Raw genomic sequence first — 8084 nt, 5'->3', positions numbered from 1 at the left:
TGTCAATCAGGTCACAGCTTGATGATGCCTCCTTGTGGGCATGACCTTCTCATGAGAATTCTGGGAACTTCCTCTCTTTCAACCTAGAGGCAGATCGCACATTCTCGCTCTGTTTCCCCTTCATGGACTGAGCTCAGTTGTTTTCTCAATATGCAATTGCTCTTTGATATAAAGCTCTCTTTTACACACATAGAAATGTCTCCGGATTTGTTTCCCTAGTCAATCCAGACTAACACAGTTGCTAAGGTAGTTCAAGGATCATTTGATTCCTTTGAGATACACAAAACACAAAATACCATTTCCAAAATATGATCGAGATTCCACACTTCATTTTGTTTTCTTTTGTTTTATCAACCTCAAACCTTGCCAAAGCAATGACATTGTCTCCAGAGTCTAGGTCTACAGAGTCTCTAGCACCTGCTTTGCGGAGAAGAAGGTCTCAGCAGCAGCAGTCAGATTCTCTCCAAGTTTCCTGACAGCTGTTAGTTGAGCGTACTTTCTGTTGAGTGTACAGGTCTCTTTCCAGGTTTCCCACCATCAGATCTTCGTCCATCTCTGCTGACTGTGTCCAGAGCTGGCCTGGTTGTTTTCTGCAAGCAACCTGATGACCTCAGAGTTTTAAAGGCCTGGCTGATAGCTGCCTGGCTAGGCAGTTGTAGTTCACCTATTTTATCTACCAGTCAAATTTCCAGACCTGATTTTCTTCAGCGAATCATAAAACTCATCTAGCTGCTCCAGGGTTTCCGTTTTGATTTCTTCATGTTCCGCTCTACCAAGTTCCCCTCTGCCTTCCTCCAGATCTTGTAATTGCGGCATTAGTCAATCCAGCGGTTCTAAATTCTGCTTTAATTTATTTTCCTCTGTCTTCCTCTGTAAACCATTTTAATTTCTGAGGACTCAAGTCTTGAGGATGCTGCATACTCTATTTTCTATTATTTTAACATAATTGTACATAATAAAGTTTTCATATTACATTGTTTTATTTTAATTTTTAAATGATTAGAATATTATAAATACTATTCTAATGATTCCTCCAAAAATTCAACATCAATAGTTTTATATTCAATATTACCCTCTGTATAATATATTTATGTGACAGGTTTATCACATGTTTTAAGTTTTTATTTTTAATCAGTGGCCAACAGCTTTTTTCTTCACTTTACACCAATGCTCTTCTCATACAGGATAATTATAGGCAAGTTCACTTAGGAGAGTAGTATTTGTCTTATTTGCTTACCCTAGTTAGGCATCTCTAGTGGTGTAGCGAGTTACCATTGAACTGCTAACCGCAAGGTCAGTACTTCTAAAACACAAGCTACTCTGCAGAAGAGAGGTGAGACTTTCAACTCCTAGAAAGAGTTACCCTCCCAGAAACCAAGTGGTCGTTCTACTCGGTCCTTTTGGGGTGCTGTGAGTCAGAATTGACTCTGTGACTTTGGGTCTTGTTTTTTCATATGAGGGTTGTGCCAGGATGAAATCAATTAGCTCACACACCACTTTAATGAAAGCTAGGCGGTCAAGGGGCAACTAGAGCCTAATCCTCTCAGGATCCTGATTGCTGAAAGTGGAGGGTTTTATGCTGTGAAATACAGAAGGCATGCGGGGCAGGTGGCATCGGGCTTATAGAGAAGAAAAGGGGAACTTGAATACAAAGGCAGGTGGTGTTACGATATTGGAAAATATGGGACCTTACAGAAGTAGAGCAGAGGGTGTAGACACATCACCCACAATTTCAAAACTAAATGACAACAGCTCAGCAGTTACAGAAAACAGCATTACAAGAGGAATGACGGTGACTGTAAAATGGCCATTCTTGGGTCAGTACAAAATGGCTGTGCTCAGATTAATTAACACAGCATGGTTATCTTGTTCAAATGGCTACATCTACATTGACTGTGACATCATAGTGACATTGGGGTTAATTGTCGTGGGTCACTGAACTACTAGGGGTTCTCTTATACTGCAATGAGTATTGTTTGTGCTTATGTTGAATACGTCTTTTTTTAATACATAGGAAGCATAAATGTTTTGAGGCAGAACTAATCTAAGCTCTTACAGGCCAAGTACATGGTACTTCTTGATGCAGAGTAGTGAATAGTGTGGCACATTTTTTTTGTGCTGCTATTGTTCTTCTTGACTGGCTGATGTCTACATGAATGCATTTATTTGTAGAAAATTCATCACGGTGGATGTGATATGTGACTTTTATATCTTTCTTTATTTGACGACAGTATTGTAAAGTGTAAATGGTGGAAAAATGTCACCATGAAAAAAGTTATTTTCTCTATGAAAAACTGACAATTTTAACAGATTTTTAAAAGAAAATTGTAGGAATATTGAAAGACTACCTAGGAGATCACTTGGCATTTAGAATTCCGTATTTCACTCAAAATTTGAATGCGTAGTGCCTTTTATTGTTAGATATAAATATAGTCGGTGTATGACTTTATTTTATTTCTAAATCCATTTATTTAATCAGAGACCTTGCTGACTACATATATTTTTGTTTAAAAATGAATTAGTAAGTCTGTCTTTGATATAGCCTCAGGGTATGAAAATCATATTTTGAGATCCCCATCTATAACTTACTAATGTCAACTGTAAGTTCATCACAGTCACAATCTATCTTGTAAAGAAAGGTAAGATCATGGTCAGATGGGGAAGCAAATTACAACTATCATGCTAATCAAAGTAGTAATTGTATAGGCCCAAATTGTCTCTACTATAGGACTCATTTTTGAGGTACAGGTCCTGGTTTATAGCTATCTATTTATTACGTATACTTGGTATTCTTTATTTTAAAAAGAATAGCAACCCTAGGATTTCTATTTGAGTTACGGTGTTGGCAAAGAACCTGGAAAGGATCATGAAACGATCATGAAACAAATCTGTCTGGGAAGAAGTACAATCAGAATGCTCCTTAGCAGAGAGCACAGCAAGACTTGGTCTCACTTAACCTGCGCATGTTGCCAGGAGTGGGTCCCTGTGGAAGGGCATCATACTTGGTAAAGTAGCAGTTCAGTGAAAATGAGGAAGACAGCCATCTACATGGATTGACTCAGTGACTATACGGGCTCATACGTAACCACACTTGGGAGGCTAGTGCAGGGCCATGCAGTATTTCGTTCTGCTGTAAATGGTCTTACTTTGAGTCTAAACTGACTCAAAGACACCTAATAACAGAATTGTTAGCCCTTCCAAGACCCTACAACCTCCTCTTTATGTTTTCCCTTGTGGTAAAGAACACTAACATCCATCCAGATACAAACCAAGACCAGGTAGCTCCATTTCTGCTCGTCACTCACTTCTCAAATAACCAATCCTCATTAATCGCCTCACAATGGCTTCCAAATCATCTTAAATATAACTTAATAACACTTTTCATTCCATAAGAACCTTAATCCCTTTATCAGATTACGGCTTTCACATATTATATTATCCTTGGACTATATATTCACAAATGATGTCTATGGCATTTCACTTCATTCTGAAAGTAAATCGATTATCGAACACCACGTTTCCTAAAACTCTATATAAATCAGAGTATTGATTTGTTCAAAACCATTCTGCCTGCATACACATGTAATCCCTGCTTAGGAAGTGGTAATGTCAGATATTGTGTTTGCTTGGTTCTGATATTAAATGATGGGCTGTTCCTTCAACAGAGTGAAATACAAATTATAATTAGAGATAAGCGCCACTACTATAATATAGTACAGCTGGATTGTCGCCTTTGGGGATAAACTGGGAAAGTATAATAAGCTAATATTTGAAGCTGTCTCTTCCAAACCATTAATATTTCTTAGTGAGCACTTTCGATAAGTTACTTATGTAACTTAGGTAATGAAAACAAGCAGACTTTAGATCAGATACTTACCTTTCACCCTCACCTTTCCATTGATTTATCTTGACAAGTGAGTTCTAAGGTACTTCTTACTTTGCTCACTAAAAACATAAGAGAGACAAACTAACAAACAAACAAAACACCAAAAAACAAAATGTGCTTGATTGGCACTGCGTTTATGTTTCATTCATCAGGAAAAAAGAAAACAGTGACTACTTTAGTTGATACTATCTATTTTCATTAGCCTTCTTCACTGCATACAATATAACCTGACTTCTATATATGGTGTTGTCTAATTGAGAGTCACTGTTTTTTCAAGGGAATGATATTTAAAGCAATAACACAATATTACTATACCACCCTATTTGATTGGAATTGAGTATATTAATAAATCAGAAAGGAAAGATGAACTTTTGAGGGAAAATCACTTAATATCCATTTTAAGAAACTGTCTTATTGTGATGTTCAATTGGAATATTCAGCATTTTACTCAGACAGTAAAAGCTGGGAAGGAAGGGTCTGTTCTTTGAGACAATAAATTCAAGATTTAGAAAAAGAAGTACATTTTATAAATGAAATTGTTTTGGAGGCAGCTAAGAGCTCAAAATATGTATTAAGTACATTATAATAATAATTGGAATGTAAACATAAGTTGCTAATTCTGGATGAATTTCCATCCACCCGGAAGAAAGAATATACTCAATTTGAGATGGTCTTAGTTTTATTTATAGGTATTAGTTTTATTTATAAACTATATGTTCATATATACATTAAAATTTAACATATAACTATCTCTAAACATGAATATTCTTGAAAAATACTCAAATTAATTTATAAATCTAGATCAATAACTCATCGTTCATGTGTTGGTTTGTCCCACTATGTTGCCATAATACTGAAAATTATGCCAATGGTATATCAATTAGCTGCAGGATCATTCATGATGGATAAGTTTCAGCTGAAATTCCAAACAAAGAAGATTAGAAAGGGGGAAAAAAAAGAGAAATGCACTTTTGAAGAATTATCCTCTGGAAATTTTATGATTGGCTGAGGAATATTGTCTGATATAGTACTAGAAGATGAGTCCTGTTAACTTGGAACACAAAATAGAACTGAGGAAGAGCCATCTCCTGAAAGAAATGATTGTAATGGAACAAAGCTTACGGCACCTTCATTTACTGATGCAGAATAAACATCCATTAATAGCAAGAAACTAGAATGCACAAAATATACATCTAGGGTAATCAAAAATCTTCAGAAATAAAATGTAACACATAATGATGGATATAATAGGCATTAGAGGATTAAAGTGGGTTGATATTGAAGCTTTTGAATCTGACAATCATATCACTTGTTATTCAGGGGTTAATAAATTGAAGAAGCATATGTATATTTCTCACTAAAAGTTATAAATAAATACTACAAAATTACCCTACCCCCCAAAAATGACAAAAAATAGAAAACACCAAAATGACTGTCCAAATAAATTCTGGAAACTGTTTTTGAACATAAAGTAGCTAAAGTGAATGGAGCCAATTATGGAGAAAAAAGAACTAAGTAGAAAATTCCAAAGATCAAATTTAGAAGACAAAATAAATTATTATAATGAAATATGCAAAGATCCAGAGGTAGAAAGTTTATTTTTATGGTCCAATTTCTAAGTGTATTCTTTCAAAACACAATCTAAATCATAAGAGTTAAAAATCATGTAACAGCATATCTATTGAAAGGCAAGACACAAAGATTCTACATGGTAAAAGTCTCCCGAAAGTACAAAAATAGATGTCCATAAATACATAAATTAAATAGATGTATCTTTTTAACAACAATGGCTTTTAGTTCTTCAGAGAAGTATGCTTTGAGCCCCAACATTACGTTCTTGGTGAATATTCCTAACCAGCTCAGTGAGGACATTGCCCACTGCCTAACATCTGTAGGAGAGTTGGGCTATTTCTGTAGAGCACTCATAATTTGAGTGCTGTCTAAAAGCAGTTTCATCAGCTGGTACTATGCAAATTTACTGATGTTCTTCCCATATACTTCACTAATTCTAGCTGTTCGGAGTGTTCAAAAGCCTTCTTGACAACACGTTTCTCAATGTAATAAATGATGAGTCTTCCTTTGAACAAACTTGTGGAACTCATCGTGGACCATTTGAAAAGTAAAGGGCTCCTCGTCGTGATCTCATTTAAATGTTTCATTGCTATAAGACAAATTTCCAAGAGTGACAAACCGCGCACAATATTCCTTTAGAGTCCTTGCTACACAGCTGACTTGCCTGCGTCAGATCTGCTGTCGGTACAGATGGGTGGGATGTTGTAACACGGTTAGAGCAACCATCAACAGCACAGGTAATGCCCGTAGATTTTTGTTGAAATGTTTCTGTAGTACTTCCCGTACCCTTCTATCTTCTGAGAGACAGGGAATATTCTCATTCTGCTTCTCAGCAAAAAGCTTGTCTGGAAATTCTAGAGGGACAGAGAGTTGTTCTTTAAATATTTTAAGATATTGTGGAAAATCAAAAGAATTCATTATGCGTATCTGCCGATGTGAAAATTGTGACTTCACTCTTTTTTCTAGGAGCTCCAAAATATCCAATCTACATGGAAGATCAATAACTACAAGTGGATTCTGTGCAGACTGAAACATATAAAAAGATTATAGAGGAGTGTTTGGTTCTTATGATCGACAAAATGATCAGATTCATCTAAAATGAAGACCACCAGGTAACTGCTAGTCTTAAAGCTTCCAGAAGAAATACAAGGCATTCTTAAAGTTTCCAGAAGAAATACAAGGTTTTCAGCAAAGCTTCCAAAAACTTTATCTTCGACTACATTTTCCAGACTTAACTGCCTTGTGATTTCCTGTAAAGCAATTTCATCATTGATCTGCAGCAGTCCATTTAGGTGAACTTGTAACATATTTCCACTCCTGTCTTCTATTTCCATGAGTTCCCTTAAAGCAGGATTTACTAACACTGTCTTTCCTGATCCTCGGGGTCCAATAATGAGAACTGAGTTATTTTCTCCATGGATTGCAGTTCTCTCGAGCAGCTCAATTAAGTGATTGAATGGTAATTGTACTCCGAATAGGTTACTATGTGAACTCTGAAGACAAAATCTTTCACGTAAAGTTCTTTGTGCCTGTGAAAGGCATTCTGCAGGTATTGTTGCTGTTCTTTGTCTTATGACTGTTCATTTCAACAAATTCAGATCCAAGGCAGAGACAGGAACCCAGGGACAGAACTGCTTGTCAGTATCACCTCACAGCGTACTCGGGTTTCAGTTAGAAAGTTTTCAAAGGAAAGCACACTCAGATTTTCTCAAGCAGATAAAAAAATTTTTAATGATGCTAAAATTTTCAAGATGGACTAAATATTGAAAATGCAGAAAACATCAAAATAGGAAGAAGAAATACAAAGTCACTGCATCAAAAATAATTACTAGACATTCAACTCTTTCAAGAGTTGTCACAGGATAAAGAGCCAATGATATTGAAGGAAGAAGTTCAAGCAGCATTAACAAAACCCAAGTGTGTCAGTCTGGGTAGACGAAAGAAGCAAATCCATAGAAGCTCATATGTGTATCAGAGAGAGTTTTATACAAAAAGTAATATACTTTAAGAAAGCATCGCATGCCAGTGCAGTCCAAGCCCATAAGTCGATATTAGTCCATATGTCCAATACCAATCGATAAAGTCCTCTACAGACTCATGAAACACATGCAATGATGCCAACCACAGGAAGATCACACATAAGTGGGTAGAAAGTCTTTGGGTTCCGTGGTGGTGTAACATCTCAGCACTGGCAGGGGTCACCACAAGGCTTCTCCAGCATCCAAGGCAGCATCAGGGTAGGTCCCTGTGGCTTCTTCACAGGGATTTCTCTCAGGAAGCTAGCAGAGAGAGTGTGTCCACGCCTCCAAGGAGGAAATATCAGAGTTCCTAGAATTCTCAGTGGAAGGCCACACCCGCACAGAAGCCTCATTGGCTATGACCCGATTGACAGAGTAGACGCCACCTCTTCACTCTTAAACTTCTGAAATCCCAGATTGCCACCAGATTATGTAACTGCCACACCAAGGTTCTAGGAATTGACAGAATACAAACTGAGATGTTTCTAATCTGACACAGTGCTGAGATTACTTTCTAATCTAGCAAAAGAAATTTGGGGGACAGCAACTTGGTTCACCATGTAGAGATTTGTGTGTGCACCCATTCCAAATAAAGCTGATCCCAGAGA

At 36.8% G+C, this 8084-nt stretch overlaps 1 pseudogene; it reads right to left on the bottom strand.

The window, feature by feature from the left end:
* Positions 1-241: 241 nt before the first annotated feature.
* On the bottom strand, positions 242-7042 carry LOC142455991 (origin recognition complex subunit 4 pseudogene; annotated as a pseudogene).
* Positions 7043-8084: the final 1042 nt, after the last annotated feature.

Source organism: Tenrec ecaudatus, chromosome 9 (genome assembly GCF_050624435.1).
Source record: "Tenrec ecaudatus isolate mTenEca1 chromosome 9, mTenEca1.hap1, whole genome shotgun sequence".
Taxonomy (NCBI): Eukaryota; Metazoa; Chordata; class Mammalia; order Afrosoricida; family Tenrecidae; genus Tenrec; species Tenrec ecaudatus.
This window is presented reverse-complemented; position numbering and strand designations above follow the sequence as displayed.